The following is a 15261-nucleotide window of genomic DNA, read 5'->3' as shown; positions in this document are numbered from 1 at the left end:
AGGTTATGCAAAGAGTTCTTTACCTACATTCATCCAAAAAATATTTATTAAGCATCTACTGTGTGCTTGAGTACAAGGTACATCATGTTATACTGTTTACAAAGATGAATAGGGATAGTAGCTGACATTATACTCCATCAAGGAAGATAACACAAACATGTGCAAGGAGACATATATTTGATGTGTTTCGTATTTGATAATATATAATAGAATGTGTGAAATGTGATAAATGCTATAATTCAGATTTAAAGAGTTGGAGGAGTTCAAATGAGAACCTTCTACAAGGTAAGATTTCAAAGGGTAAGATGGCATTTTAGTGAAGGAAGGGTAGAATTTTAAAGGTGATAATGTATTTCAGAAACAGACAATTATGTACAATTATTGATCATTCTTTTTATTATAGAATGTAAGCTCCACAAGGGCAAGGATTTTTTGTTTGCTGATACTATCCCCAAGTCCTTAGGAGAGTTCCTGGCGTAAGTGCATATGTGTAGGCATCAGTAAATATTTGTTCAATGAAACACATTATGTAGAGCTTACTATGTGCCAGGCACTTTTCTAAGCATTTTTCATATGTTTAATTTTCTCAACAATCCTGTAATGGTTATTTTTTCTTTTATTTATGAAGAAACTGAAGCACAGAGAGGTTAAGATACTTGTCCATGGTCACACAGCTAGTAAGAGGAGAAGCCAGGATGCAAACTTAGCAGTCTGGCTGCAGAGTCCATACTCTCAAACACTAACCCATAGAAACAGAAAATTGATATCTTATATTTATAAGATGGAAAAAATACATGTTTGAGTCCTAAACTATGAAGTTCTTGAATACCAGTTTACGGAGTCTAGATTTATTCTAGAGACAATTAAACTATTAGCAATTCTGATCAGGGAAGTATTAGGATCAGAGCTATCCTTTTGGGAAAAATGCTCTGGCAGCACTGAATAGGATAGATTGGATTAGGGGGAAATGGAGTGAGACACCAGTCAAGAAGTGATCACGGTTGTGCAAGTGAGGGATGATGACAGCCTTAACCATAGTGGTGGAAATGATGGTGATGAGAAGGTCATGACAAATGAATGTGCCTTTGGACATAAAGAATGGGAAGAATTTTATGACTGATAGCAAGTTTTAGAAAGGAAGAGGAGTAAGAGATGATTCAAAGTCTTTAGTCTTGGCTGACTGAGAAAATGTTCAATAATTAACAACAACAACAAAACCCAAAAAAGTGGATTTTGTGGAGGAGCTGGTAAGTTTGGACATGTGTTTGAGATGCCACCAGAGTAACACTAAGGTGGCCATGTCCTGTTGGCATTTGAAAGTATAGGTTGGGTGTTCACAAAAGAGATACTGGCTGTATATAATCATTCACATAAAGGTGGTATTTGAAATGCAAAGGTATATAGGAAAGATTATTGAGAAAATTGCCAAGAAAAGAGGACAGGGCCTTGGGGAGCACCTTATTTTGGAGTGTTGCAGGAAAAAGGCCATGAATGGAAAAGCCATTTGTAGAAGAGAAAAAACAGTCCTACAGTGTCCCAAACCCAGGGAAGAGTTTCAAAAAGGAAGGATGATCAACTGTCAAAAGAAATGTCAAGAACGATGAGGGCTTAAAAAAAAAAAAAAACTACTGATCAGGCAATCATCTGTGAGCTCCAAGAGTGTAATTTCAATAGTGGATTGAAGACAAAAGCCAGACTGCAAAATGGAAACTGTGAATATGAATTATTTGGAACTTGGGCATGAGAAAAGAAAGGCAGATAGGGAATGGTACCTTGAACTGAATACAAGATGGAGAAAAGATTATTGTTTGTGAGTTTTGAGAAAGGAGAAACAACAGTAGTGGGCATATTAAAAATGTGAGAGTAAGGTTCTGGTGGAGAATGGAGAAGAGGAAGGAATGGCTGGATTTAAGGACCCTGGTGGCCCAATTAGGTTGGAGAAAGAAAGGAACATTTTTCTTTCTGAATTAGGAAAAGGGAAAAATATAAACACATTTGAAGTACATACAAGAGAAATTTAATTTAAAAGTTAAGGGTCAATGAAATGGTTCTACCTTGCACAGTGGAAGTCAATGTCATCTAATCTATTTGCATTTATTTGACCTAAATTATTTTAGAGTTATGCGTATATGATGTATTACAATTCTTTGCCTTAGTAGTTGATACTTAAAAGATTATAAGAAGATGTTTTCAGATTCTTGCTTGTAGCTGTGTGGAAGTTAAGCAGTTCCTTCTTTTTTCATTTTTGTTTGTTTTTCATATGATTATACAAGCAGTACATACTTATCCATCAAAATCTACAGAAAGGTTGCCACCCCCACCAAATTTGCAGAGCTCCCTGTCCAGGCACCCAGCCTCCTCTCTAGGTCAGAGTCAAAGAAGTGCTTGACCCTCTTCTGTCAAGGACCCGCCTTACTGTCCAAGCCCTATACTCCAACCTGTCTAACCTATATTGTCACCTCTCCCTGCTTACATGCTTTCCCATCAGCTTTATATATCCTCAAATTTCTCCTATGTCCTAAAAACCAAAACAAAATCTTTCCTTGGCCCCCACAGCAATTACAGCCTTTGTTGTTCCCTTGAGGTTGACTTTCAGAAAGGACTGTGGATATTTATGTAGTTACCGTTTCTGGTGCTCTTCATCCTTTTGTGTGGACCCACCCACATTTGCACGTGGTGTCATTTTTCTGTTACCTGAAGGAGTTACTTTGAGATGCTTGTTGTCTGGGTCTGCTGATGATAAATTCTTTCAGCCTTTGTATGTCTAGAAAAGTATTTATTTTGCCTTTGTTTTGAAAAAGATTTTTGTTGGTTACCAAATTCTGGGTTTATAGTTTTTTCCTTTCAGTACTTTAAAGATGCTGCTCTTCTTGCTTGCATTGTTTCCAATGAGAAATCCGTTGTCATTCTTATCTTTGGTCCTCTATACATAGCATATATTTTTTCATCTGGCTGTTCTTAAGATTTTTTTCTTTGTCATGGTTTTGATCAGTTTGATTATAATGTGTCTTGGTATAGTCTATTGGGCTTAAGTTTTGTTGAGCTCGGATCTATGAATTTATAGTTTTCACCAAGTTTGTAAAGTTTTCAGTTATTATGTCTTCAAATACTTTGTCTGTTTCCCCCCATCTCTTCTCTCTTTTGGGTACTCCAATTATCTATTCATGAAACCACTTGAAATTGTCCCACAGCTCACTGATGCTTTTAATTTGGGGGGATTCTTTTTTCATTGTGTGTTTCATTTTGGATGGATTCTACTGCTATGCCTTAAATTCACTACTCTTTTCTTCTTCAATGTCTAATCTGCCATTAATCCCATTCAGTGCAGTTTTCATCTTAGACATTGTAGTTTTTTTTTTTAATTTAAGTATAGTTGATTTACAATATTGCATTAGTTTCAGGTGTACAGCATAGTGATTCAGGTCTGGGGTTTTTTTGCAGATTGTATTCCATTATTGGTTATTACAAAATATTGGATATGAATTCCCTATGCTATACAGTAAATCCTTGTAAGCAGTTCCTTTTCAACCTCCTTTTTTGTTCTATGCTTTGGTTGTTTCAAACCATGAAACACATTGAGAGAAAGAATATAAGCAGATTAAGTTTACTAAGTAAATGCTATTAAGTGAAAGTTGCATTTGCAGCAAGTGGATTCTTTGGATGACTTTTACTTTTAAATTTATTTGCTAAGCAGCAGAACTGTGGATCGAACCCATAACCAATTCTTGATCTTTATGCAACCTTAAAAGGTAAGTCATTATCATTCCTAATTATAGAAAGTGGGGATTTATGTAAGCACAGAATTCAAATCAAATAAATTATCTTGTTATCCCAATGATGATGGATCTACATTCAATAATGCATTGTACTGTATTCTAACAGGTTTATAAAAAGAATTGAGCTCAACTGTCTATAACAGAGTTACATTGTTACAGAGTTCATTTATAACTTGGCCTAGAACCAAAAGGTTAGAGAATTGCTCAATTCTGGCCATTTTGTATGGTCAGTTACCCATATTTCTCCTGTAGTCTTTTGTAATAATTCAATAATTTATTTAGCAAGCATGTATTAAGTTCCTACAGTATGTCAGGCTCCATGCTAGGCTCTGAGGACACAGTAATGAATGGGGCAAAGACTCTGACATACAAGAAGAGGAAATAGATTATGAGAAAGCAAAAAAAAATTTTATTTTTGGGAATACAGATTATGAAAACTCTATGAAGAAAATCCTGTTATATGTTAGGGAGTAATTGAGTTAAGCCTAAATCATAATCAGTTGTGTCAGGGTCCAGCCATTAAGAAAAGCAAAAATCACACTAAGAGACTTTAATGTGTAAGTTAAATCTGTGTTGGAGATCTGGAAAAGCACAAAAGAAACATGCGCTGTCAGAGATGACTACAAAAGCAGATACGACATCTAGGGCTGGGGAGGCAGAAGGAAGAGGTTAGAATTATCAGAATTTAGAAGCTCAGAGGTCAAACTTTTTGGAGCTAGGACTCAAAATGCTCAGGAAAGGGCGCTGCTCAGCTGCTGATTTCAAGAATGAAAAAAAAAAAAAAAAAGACTAGAACCGTTGCTGTTTCCAGGGTGACACGGAGAGAATCAAGAAGCAATCAGGAGGGAAAGCAAGTCCCTTCTTCCTCCCTCCCTCTGCTTTCCAAGTTCCCTATAGTCTAATGCAGTCTATTGTTCACCCTAACAGGAAGCAGGCTGGTGAAAGAAAGAAGTGCAGTCTGCAGCGTTCCAGCCCAGCACCACAATGCAGAAGGCAACAGTGAATTCGGAGCTGAGACACAATCACATGTCCAGGGCTTGAAGAAAGGGTTCTCTAAACAGGTGACATTTGAGCTCACCTTATTTTCATTCTTCCAATGTGGAAGAATGAAAATAAGCACCACAAGTTAAGAATTGAGAGAAGAGCATTCGAGACAGAGGAAATAGCTTAAAGAATACACCAGAAAGGAGACAGAAGCATGATGAGGGAGCGGAAAGGGTTCTGAGATCTAGTTGGGGCTGAAGCCAGGATGGAGACAGATTGTGCTCACATATGTATGAGCCCTCGGGTTTAATACTTAATACATGCACACACGCCCCTTATGATATATGTCAACTATTCTAACAGCATGGGAAGCCACGGAAGGTTTAAGAAAAAAGCCTATTATTTACTAAACACCCATTGAATACAAGGCAGCATGCTAGACAAGGGTTCCTGCAGACAAGGACCTCATACTCTCTGCCTCCTACACCTGTTCCTCTGCCTGTATTTTGTTTCCACCATTTACCCAGTTTCCCAAACCAGAAACCTCTGAGTCATTCTTTCTTCTCACTTCCCACATCCAGTTAGTCACCAAATTCTGTCAGCTCTACTAATAGTTCCTAAATTAACCCTTTCTTCTTTCATCCCACTGCCACCATCTTAATCTGTATGCATTGAGAATTGCCCTCCCAAAATCCATCCTTCACACTGCTACCAAAGTGATCAGTCCAGAATATAAATCTCTCCGTGCTAAAACTCAGAAACTACTGCAACATCAGAAAACTAAAACATCAGAAAATGACTGCAACAAATCAAGTCCAAGCCACCAGTTAAGGTGTTTAAAGTCCTCTATGATTGAGCCCCTCCCTTGCCCAACTTCACTTTCCTTCCTTCAACTTTATGTAAGACCATTTCCAGCTACCCCTTCAAAGCATGTCATTTTACACCCCAGTGCCTTTGCTCAGGCTGGCTAATCTTCTGAGATTTCCCTTGGACATTAACTGCTCCACGAACCCTCCCCAAAATCCCCAAACTGGACTATGTGCCCCTCATCTGTGCTTCCACTTATCACTGTACTCCATCGGAATAATCTGCTTACATCACCTTTCTCCACTTGATGGTAAGTTCCCTGAGGGCAGAGACTGTTCATTTTTGTAGCCCCAGCATGACATGGAGCCCAGTAAATAGTAAGTACTCATTACTGAACTGACCAAAAGAATTGACCTTGTGTAGTACTTACCAGGGGGCCAGAGACAGAATCTGGCAGAAAAACTTCATATCCTATACTTAGGACATGTAGGAGAGAGGACCCCATGCAGGCATGAGCAAGCAGGCACATCTCAGGAGGGGCAAGGACAGAGGGCTAACTGGTCATGGACCTCACTTCAACAAAGTGCCTCAAATTCAGACCTGTGGCATCATCTCCAAATAAAGTTTTATGTATAGTTTTATATTGTGCATGTTAAAAAATTAATGTTTTAAAGGTAACTATATCATGATTTTTATTTCCTTCTTTTGCTATTTCTTTACTTTTTAAGATATCCGTAGCCTCAAAAAAAAAAAAAATGGAAGGGAGAAAATATCAAAGAGTTTCATCAAGATACGTCAGAATTAACAATGTCAACACAGAAGAGATGAGATCAGATTTACGCAAAAATGCTTCCCGGCCATGAGGCAGGAAGCACTGAAAATGGCAAGTGACCATGCAATGAATGTACTGAATGAAGATATGGATGACTCTAAATCTAGCCAATGGTACTCATACGACTAGAGGAAGAATTTGTCCATCCAAAAGAGGGCGTTCAGGATAGAAGACGGGAAAGGGAGTGTCTGAGGCAAAAATAACAGGAAACCCTTTGAGCCTGCACGTCTAGAGGCTGCCTTTGCCTGCAGACTGAACCAATGATATGCGGAGAGCTCTCTGCCAGTAAACATTCCATTTATACATCCAGCCCTCAACTCTGCCCCTGGGAAAACTGCCTGATATACATCCTATGGGAGTGGATGCTGGAGTCTCCCTGACCCCAACACCTGGTCCCACATGGAAGTCACAGTTCTTGAGGAAACAGGAACACTTGTCATCCACTGCAAATCTCAGATAAAGACAACCTAGTCATAGATCTTCAGGACAGAGGAGACCTTCAGAGAGAGAATACCACGTATTTATTCACATTCTTTCATTCACTCAGCCAACAGATACCGAGTGCCTGTCCTAGCCTGGGCCAGAATATACGAGATGCTGGGGGATGAAGATAAAGAGGCCTCTGCCCTCTGAGGCTGCTATGTCCCTTTGAAATTTTTTCTTTACAGAAGCTCAAGGGAGCTTAGATATGTTTAAGTCTCTGAAAATTGGGATATAGATAGATTGAATGATAAATTATCACTTGAATGATAAATGACACAGTGTTTCTGACATTCTCAGTGTGATATCTTGTCCATGGTGATTCTATGACTAAACTGTCTTTTCTCTCCAGGGAAGCCTCTGAAAACTTCGCGTGGCAACCAGAACCACCACTCCTGAGCTGTCTGGGCTCCCCAGGAACGCTAAGCCCAGGGGCTGACCTTCAGGGCTGCTGTTCCCCAGAGCTCTTCTCTTACTTCAGAGACTAGGTTAGCACATTGTGATGCAGGAGCCCTCGAACAATGGCCAGAGCAGCCTGGGCTCTGGCACCTCTTTTACTAAGTGGTTAGTTGCCTACCCAGTAGACAAAAAACACCTTCTGCCAAAGAAATGTGAAAAGAGTTGGAAACGTGCTATTCGGAGACTATTCTCCTAGGAAACATCTGGGAGACCTCCAGAGAGCTGTTTCAGCCTCACCTCTGTGTAAGTGACTTTCTGCGTACTCCAGCTTTGGTGTGAACCTGAGGGAGAAGGAAATGGATAGTTCAATGAATTCTAATAATTCAAGGGCAAAATGTCTGTTCTTTTCCCGTCTTCCACTTTTCCTTCTAGTTTCACTTCCTGTACCTCCACCAGAATAAGCAAGAAAACTCAGCAACTTCTCAGCTGGTTGCTGAGTTTCTTTTTGTTAAAAATAGCTTCACTGAGAGTTTGTTTAAAAACAAGTTTTTCTGGATGATTTTTAAATTTTGATTTTTCAAACTGTTACCCCAATTTTCTCCCATAAGTGACTGACAGTTGAATGAATTTATGGAAAGATAGTCATTTTAAGTTATTGAAATGGGAGAGAAGATCTAGAACACAGGACTTTTCTGTTCAAAGCTGAAAGGTTAGCTGGGGCCACAACAGTTAGACCTTGTCTAAGATACAACCAGTATTACAACCTAGGAATGTGATGGACCAATCCTAAAAATATGTTTATTAGTGTGTTAAGAATCTTTGGGAAAAAAAACCTAACTAAATGCTATGCTTCAAAGTGCTATGAATAACTAACCTCAAAGGGTCAGGTATCACAGAGACCAACTTTAATGAGCGGCAGGTAAACCCATCATTCAAGAGCTTTCACTTAATTACAGAAATAACACACACAAAGGAAAAACACAAGAAAATCTAGGTGGTCAGTACATGGGTGCTCATGATAGAATTCTTTCAGCTTTGTTGTAGCTTTGAAAAAATTTTTGAATATCAGTGGGGAGGAAGTCCACAAGGAAATGGTAAATAGCAAACACTTAGAACATTTTCGGGGCATTTTTAGACACTCTCTCTGATTTCAGTGGTCAGAAAAGCCAACAAAAACACTTCCACACTGGCTCCCAGACTCCCACTCTCTCCCCTTCCCAATTTCCATTAAAACTCAAGCTGTCAAAGGTCCAAAAAATTCCCAATAACCCATAACCACATCATCACCACCATAGCAGACCTCATAGCTACACAATTTTTAGCCCTAATGAGACCTTGGTCATCCTTGAAACATTATCCAGATGGGGAAGTCCTGGTGACGTCACAGAAGTCTAGGGCAAAGCTGAAGTAGTTCCATGCCTGAAATGCTACAGCTCATTGCTTCTCTGTGCTTAGTTTCCCCATTAAACCACTGGCATTGGTTTCTGGTCTGTAATCAGATTTAATATGGAATCTATTTTCTTTTACTAAAAGTAAACAACAATCCTTTTTCAAATGAAAATTTACACTGTCATTCTGCAGAAAATTGCAACCTGATGTAACTCTCTGCTGAATTAATCTCCACTCAATTAGAAATAAAAAGAGGGGGAAAAAAGAGAAATTGAGAGGTGAAGGGGAAAGTACTAAAAAGAAATAAAGAATGCAAAAAATCTTCTAGTGATAGGATAAATGTGAGCGGCCCATCTCAAATAGAACTAGACTGTTTTATGTTGTCCTTACTCTGCAACACACAGAAAAACATCTTTGTCTACAATCTCTCTATATATCTTGCTTGCTTAATTAAATGTATAAGACATTTAATGGGCCTAGTGAAAGGCATACATTAGTGGAAAAATATAAACTGTGGCTGTGAAAACTCATGCACAATCCTGGCGGAACACATAATAACAAAGGAGTCTGTGTGTCTGTGAAATGAAGCGAGATCTGTGTTCCCACGACGCCTACAGCAACCCTGCTTTGCTTCTTGAGTTTTAATTCACACATTAGTTCAACACATATTTATTGTAATTCCATAGAATACACATTTATTGGCGCTTTAATGTGATTAATCTATTTTTAATACTAAAATTTACTTTTTATTTGAGTTCTATATTGTAGACCTCTACTGCACATGTAATAGTAGTAAAGCAAGATGGTATGAATTGTCATAAAGAATTTGCATAAATAAGCTTTGTTTTATTTTTAAAATATTTCTACAGAATCTACAAATGTTCAGCTTTTAATATGAGTAATATTATTGCAAATTTCCCCTGCAACATCTCTCTGTTCTGACTTCTCATCAGAAACGCTATGTTCCTATCATTCCCTGACATGCAACAGTCACAGGGTGAGACAAGAGAGACAAAAATGCACTTCTCATGCTCTTCACTTATCCATACTAAATATTTATCCATGGATAATGATGAAAATGTTCTAAAGTAAGGTTATGGTGATAGCTGCACAACTCTGTAAATACACTAAAAATCTTTGAATTGTGTCCTTTAAACAAATGAAGTTGACGGTATGTAAATTATATCTCAGTAAAACTATATTAAAAACTCATCCAAGCATAAAATTATTAGGAAAACAAAACGAGCTATAGAAATCCAGCCCACACAAATTAGAGTTATGTCGAATCACCAAAATTAATCACAATATTTCTGTAAAGGTTGCTCATTGGCTTTGAGGGCTGGGGGCTGTGAGCTGACGGTCAGGCTGCTCTTCCATGGTCTCCCCACAAAGAAGCACAGCAGAGCACAGGGGACTCATCGGAGTGAGAACCTTGAATCACCTACTGTTCTTAAAGAGAAAATTGTTTCCCAAACATCAGTTTAACCATTGGACACAATTCATTTTGGCACAACTTACAAGAGAGTGTGATGTTCCAAATAGGTCCACACTCTTGACTGGCAACTTCTGTTTTTTAAAATATTTAATGTCATAGGAAAATATTGATATCTTAATATATAAAGAGCAATTTGTAAAACTGAAAAGATAAAAAATATATATATTATATATATTCCAAAACCTTAATAGTATCTCCAGGTATTAAGAGTAAGCAGTTTATTTAACAACTGATCCTGCTTTTGGACCACTGACAAAACGTGTGGTGCTGTGTGTGCGCAGCCAACATTGGTTTCACAGAACAATTCATGTGCCTTCAGAACAGTGCTGTCTTGACTAATTAACCAGGACAACTGAAGACGTTGGGGGTGGGGGTTTCAGTGCACAGAGTGACAATCTCAGATCAGTTACAACAAAACTAGCTAAAACTCAGCACACATTTACCATCTATTCACATAATCCAAAAGTGTCTAAATATTTCTAGAGCAATAAACAATAAAAGCCATCCCACCAGAGAAGATAAAAGATTCGGTTACATTTTCTGCTCCTTAGCTGACCTCCCCTTTGTTCCAGTCTAAAGGGACGAGAAGGGCCAGGCCTGGGCTTGGCCGCAACCCCGCTGGAGCCCTTCCCTTCCTCTCATTCTCTCCTCCCTCTCTGTGGCCCTGAATCCACAGCTACGCCTGCTCCCCTGGGAGACCATCCGCTCTCCAGAGGAATTGTTCTCACATCCAGGGGCTCTGGAGGCCGCGTAATGACTGTGCTGGGAAAGGGCCACACAGCGTCTACAGAGCAGCATGTGTTTTTGAAATGTAGACCCACCCTCCATTATGGGGATGTTGCCACTTTGTTGGAGTGATTTGTTTTTTTAAAAATATCCACTCTGTCACACACTTCTGGATGAGCAAGAGTAGACACTGCATTTTATCAAATCTAAGATCCATCGATTATAAGACATGCCATATTATGGACCACTGAGAAAGGAAAAAAAATGCAGCTAATTATATAACTCAATGCTTTCTTATTACTTGGAATTTTTCCATACAATATTTATCTGTCACCCTCTGTGCCATCGTCCTCTGTGCATTTCCTAGAGGAGCACCCCACTCTAGTCTTTGGGACTTCTTCCAAGTCTCTGACGTGCATTCTGCAAGTTCTGTGCTGAAACTTCCTTAATCTTACCAGAAGGTGTCAACAAAAGATTTCTAGGTACCCATTAGTAACACAGTATAAATGGCAATTAAATGCAACCTGGTACAATCCATGTACATAATTTAATGTGAACAACATGATTAAGTTCATGAATGTTCAGCCAAATGACGACCACTATGCAATGCCCCACCATGGAAAGTGATCACAAGGCACACTCCATTTCATAGTTGTTAAACTGAGGAAAAATACATTTCTTAGAATGAATGAAACTTGGGAAATATGAAACTGATAATGATCAAGAAGGAACCTGGCCCAGCAAACACTGGGAAGATCACACTTTTGGACACTAGGTCAGGTGTTGGTAGACCAGCAGAAGCACCATTCAGGTGTTCACTGTGTGATAGCCATGCTGTGCAGTGTTTTTTATACTTCAGTTGTCCAGTGGTCCCAACACAGTGTTGAGTGGAGTGGTTTTATCCTCATTTTATAGATGAGGGAATTGAGCTCAGAGATGTTAAGTAACATGCCAAGGTCATAAAGTAGCAGGTGACAGAGCCCGCTATGGACCTGGCTATGTCTGACTCCAGCATCCTTTAGCTCCCCAGGATACCAACCTCCACACTGGCCTTACAGCCCTTGAGCTCTGACAACAATTACAGTTGTAGTTCACCTGGCCCAGTGTTCCTGAAGGGATTAAGTCAAAATTTTACGGAAAGGAGAAAGGACTGTCTATAGTGACTGCAACCACAACATGGTGTGAGAACTACACGCAAGTGACAAAATAATGACACAAGCAGAGGTAAGTACACATACACAGTTATCAGCTGGGAGGTTGGGGAGGCTCTGGCTTTTTACAGGAAGAGAATAACCCAGGCTTCTTAAGACCCTCTACTGCATGATAGTTATTTGAGTCTACATTACGTTCTTTATCACATCATCAAACATCCTCATTGGTTATAGGAGACCAGGATTTCACAATGTGGCCGTTTCAGACCAGCCATGAGCTATGGACTCATGATTGTCTGGTTCCTCTCACCAAAAACCGTGACTGGGACCATCGACAAGAGCTCAGTGCAGGTACAGACTGCAGCCCTCTGGCCACTTCACCCACCCAGTGTAGTTAGCGGCACTCTTTCTAAGGCACGGACCTCACGCATGAAATAAAAGCAAGGATTAGTATTGAAATTTTCTTCCGTTGTACACACTTTAATTTTCCATTTTTGTCTCTATAACAAAAGACTTCATCATGAAAAGAAGGAAGCCCAAACTGAAGTGAGTTACAAGCTGTGTCTCCAGGAGAGGATTGTGACTTGGCCCTGAGTTCAGGTAAGAGGCGATGGTGCATACTGGGGGGGACTGTGTGGAGTTAACGTCATCACTCACACTCCCTCCCGTGGTCTGTCTTCCTTTTCTACTTACTTCGCCTTCCTGCCTTTCTGTTTCTCTTTCCCTCTTCTGAGAAAGATGCTGTACCATAGACACTGCTTAGAGGGATCAGCTTTTCTAGATCTCAAGTGGGGGCATGTGAGCTGGTAGGAGAGGTGGGCTGAGAGGGACAACAGTGAAAGGAATCACGGCTGCTGTGGGAAAGGAAAGGGAACCCTGACCCAAAGGCTGCTGACCTTGGCTTTCCTTCCTGCATCCAACCTTGCTCTCATCTAAACATGCCTTTTTCTAATGACTTTTTTTGTCCAATTGATCCCCGTATATTTAGGCCCCAAAGAATCCAATGGATGTTTTCAGCACTTGCTGAATCCTCTGATTCTCTAAGGCAGCTTCACTGTCTCTCAACCATCCAGCAAAGATGGAATAAATGCCTTGTCCTGCTGGATAAGTCATGGAAGAGAGAAAATGTAGACAACAATGGGCCATTATGTGCCCTTTTTCCTACCATCCATCCAGTCACCATGCGGCTTCACCCATTGCTGTTGCAAAGCTCTCTCCTTGGAATCCCGAAGTGGCTAAATACAGCCTTTTGCACTCCTGGCTGAGTACTCAGGACTCGTTCATCTCCCTCCTCCATCCTCTCGTTATACTTCTTTTACCCTCCTCTCTCCTTGTATTATTATTCCCATTAAAATTTTTAAACAATCACAAACTCCCAGAAATATTGCAAATACAGTACAAGGAACTTTTTTTTCCTGAATTTTTTGAGAAAAATTTGCCCACTTGGTGTCCCAGTATCCCAAGATACAATCAAGGACACTCTCTCACATAGTAGCCATCAAAACCAGGACACGAGCATTGCCTATTCCCGCCGTGTCACCCTGAGACCCCAGTCAGCATTTGCCAGTTGTCCCAGTAATGGTCTGCAGAGCCAAAGGGCCCAGTTTGGATTCACTGTCGGTTCTCTTTAGCCTCCTTCTGTCTGGAACAGTTCTGCACTCTTTCTCGGACTTCTGTTACATTGACGTTTTTTAGGTCACAGGCCAGTTGTTTTGTAGAATGTCCCTCAACTTGAATCTGTCTGATGTTCCCTAATAACTGGGTTCAGGTCATGCATCTTTGGGAGGAATATCACAGAAGGATGCTGCGTGCACCTCACCGCATCCTGTAAGGTGGCACGTCAGTTTGATTTTTCCCATTACTGATAGTGTTCACCCATCACTTCATTGAGATGTTGTCTGCCTGGCTCCTTCACTGTAAAGTTACTTTTTTTCCCCTTTGAAATTAATAAATTATGTTGGCGAGAGGTATTTTGAACTATGTATATATTCTGTTCCTCATCAAACTTTTAATTCACATAAAGTCTCATGGTCTCCTATTTTATTAGATCGATTCCCCTTAGGAACCACTCACCCATCTCTTCCACCCTCCTCCCACCCTCTAGGACGCCCTCCTCATACTGCTCAGCCCCGATTTCTTAGCTGGGCTGCACCCCTCTCCCGGCAATAGATGCCCCCTTGCCTCCCTTGGGTTCTGAGCTGTGGCTCCTCACTCCCCCCAGTACAGAGTCCTGCCTCTCTTTGTCCCAGAGAATGGATTTAGGACTAAATTATTCAGGAGGGGAAGGGAATAGGAAGAAGGTGAAGGCACCTCCTGTTGTCTTTGGTTCACCTCCTTTTCCTCTTTCCCCTCTATCCTGATGTATCCTGACCCCTCCCACCCTTGCCAACTCTCACACCCATCTAAGAACTCAAGGCCGGACTAAACCTTAGGCCACGGCATGAGCTCTTCTGGTCAGACTAGGAGGGTCTGGTTCCTGGTGTGGGAAACTGCAAACTAACCTCTGGCAAGTTGCTTTCCCTCCACAAGCCTCATGGTGCACAAAATGAGCATCTTAATAATGCTACTTCATAGTGCTTTTAAAATCAAATGAGATAGTGCATGTAAAGCTTTTACTGCCTTCCACATAGCAAGCACTGAGTAAATATTGTTGATTATTATTTTTCATCCTCTGTTTCAGATTGTTGTTGTTTTATCTCTCTCTTTTTTTTTTTTTTTTTTTTTCCTGAATGATCTTTTTCTCATTCTTTTTACATTTTGGCTTCTCTGCACTATTTCCCTTTCCTGCTCCTCTTGACTCATTTTACTTTCCCTATGTTCATGTGAAAGACGCACTCAAGAGGGGCCCTGAGTTGTCACCAGGGGAAGGCCTGATGGGAATCCCCAGAGTGACAGGGTCCTGGGCTGGTAGGCAGCAGCGGTCTCTGCGCCCCACGGCCCGGGCTGGGGCAGAGACGAGACATGTTCACCAGCACCCTCTAGCTTGGGCTAGGGAAAGGAAGAAAAGGATCTCTGAGAAAGGACTGAGGTGGAAAAAAGTACACAGGACTTACTGCTTGCCAGTTAAGGACCCTTCTACCTGGCGTAGAATTTGTGAAAAGGGAAGTGTGATCTTTTGAAGGTTTGAACAGAATTGCACTCTGAGGCCTTGTTCCCTTCTTGGAATTCTGTGATTTCCAGTAGATGGAAGGTGAAAAACCAATGATGTAGAGCCACTGTTGT

Source organism: Camelus bactrianus, chromosome 6 (genome assembly GCF_048773025.1).
Source record: "Camelus bactrianus isolate YW-2024 breed Bactrian camel chromosome 6, ASM4877302v1, whole genome shotgun sequence".
Classification (NCBI taxonomy): Eukaryota; Metazoa; Chordata; class Mammalia; order Artiodactyla; family Camelidae; genus Camelus; species Camelus bactrianus.
The sequence above is the reverse complement of the archived record's forward strand: the minus strand, read 5'-3'. Positions refer to the sequence as shown.